Below are 2,076 nucleotides of genomic sequence, written 5' to 3'. Positions count from 1 at the left end.
TCTTTTTGTTTTTTAATTTTCGATTTCGACACTTTTTTTTATTTTCCAAATAAAAAGAGGAGAATTGAAATTGAACAAATGAAATTATGAATTTTTAAATTATCAGTAAGATGTCATACGACAGCAAAAAAAGTAAAGTCAGATGTCAGGAATCGATGAAGGCTATTAGTTTCTGTAACACCCAATTCCATTAAAATCAATCATTTCTTGCATTATTTGAACTTCTTCCAATTTCTTTTATCATTTCAAATTCATTAAAATTAAATGAGAATTAAAACGACAAAAGGAAAGACTATTTGGTTAAAATGATTTCGAAATTACTCGACGTTAAACAGAAATTTTAGTCGATCTTTTTTTTTGTAAGATTGCAAAATTTCAATAATTATGAATAAAATCAATTAGTTACAAAGTTGTAGAACAATAGAATAGAAGTAAAATGAAACAACAATTCCTTCTTAACACTGAATAATTTGAAACGTTTAATCATTTTCAGTAAAGAATTGATTAAAAATATTACTCAAAAATATAAATTTTCCTCATTATTGTATGTAATATCTATCAAATAAATTTTTCTACATTTTATAATTTTTCTCTATTATAGAGAAAAATTTTTGCAGTAATAGCCTTATGGGCCAAGTTTTAGTAATGCAATAGATGGAATAATGAGGGGAAATAATGCAATAATAGCCTAGGAGGCCAAGTTTTTATGATCCAATGGTTGAGATAGGTGCTAAGATGCATGGATCTAATGAAGCCAATAGCAAAAATATTTTAAATATTGAAATTGCCTTAATTCTTGAAAGAATTTAATTACTTTCATAGAAGGAAAAAAAAGGAGAAGTGAATGACATTCAAATTAATTAATGTATTACGTCTACAAAGGGAAAAACAAAAAAAGAAAAAAAGTATAATAAATGATACGAGATTTAACAAATGTAATTTATTTTTGAATGAAGAAAAAAAATAAATTTAAACATTTTCAAACTTTTTTATTCCAATTATTAAATAGCCAAATTACTAACAAAATTTATTAAAAAAAGATTCACACAAATTTATGAAAAATATTTTAATATTTGAAAATTTTAAATTATCAAATTTTACAAATATGTTTAAAAGCCACAAAATGTTTTTTCTTTCGCTATGCTTCCTTACAAAAGTTAATGATTAGTCATAATTTAATTGAATCGAATTATTTGTCAGTGAAAAACAGTAAGTTTATCGGTAGTTCATTTGCATTCTAATTATGCAATTAAGCTGGAATTATGACAAAACTAGATGATATGACCATTAAATGAAATAAATTGTTAAAATGGAATAAAATTTAGGGTAAATGAAATTAATCAAATAAAATTTGTATGCTAAACATTTAATTCAAAATTGATTTTATTTCAAAAATACTTCATTTTTGAAAATGATTGCATTTGCTTTTTTTTTCTTTTTTTGTTCTTTTGAAAAAAATTACCCAAAAACTATTTCTTACCTTTTTTTTCCTTTTTTTTATTAAAATATTTTCTAAAATTTGATTTGCGAAATATCACAGTATATTTTGAAATATTTTGTATTGCGATGATAATATCAAGAAATTGCAAAAAGAAAAAAAAACCAACAGCTTTTTTTTTTTATAATATTTAAAGAAAAAGTACAGAATTTATATGATGACATTGGCGCAATTATACAACTTGATATGTATCATAGCAATAGTAGCAGTAGTGTTTTCCCTCAACAATTAACTTCACTTAAAAACGAAAAGCTTGTTTTTTTTTCTTTTTTTTTCTAAGGAAATATTTCAAATGGTTAAACAGTTAACGAATATTTTCAAAAGAAAAAAAAGGAAGAACTTTTAAATCAACTTTAAAAGAATTTCATGGTGCACAAAAAATGAAAATGTGCACATATTTTTCAATTTTTCTCGTTTTCAATTACTTGAAAAAATATTAGATAACAATATATTTATTCGTGGGAGATTTTTATCAAATTAAGTATTTAAATTTATTATCAAATAAGGGATCGTTCAGCAAATGAAATTGAATTACCAGTTAGCGCAGTTAGCGCAATTACGACATTTTCGCTTTAACA

The sequence above is a fragment of the Loa loa genome (assembly GCF_000183805.2).
Source record: "Loa loa unplaced genomic scaffold supercont3.235, whole genome shotgun sequence".
NCBI lineage: Eukaryota > Metazoa > Nematoda > Chromadorea > Rhabditida > Onchocercidae > Loa > Loa loa.
Note: the sequence above shows the minus strand (reverse complement) of the source record.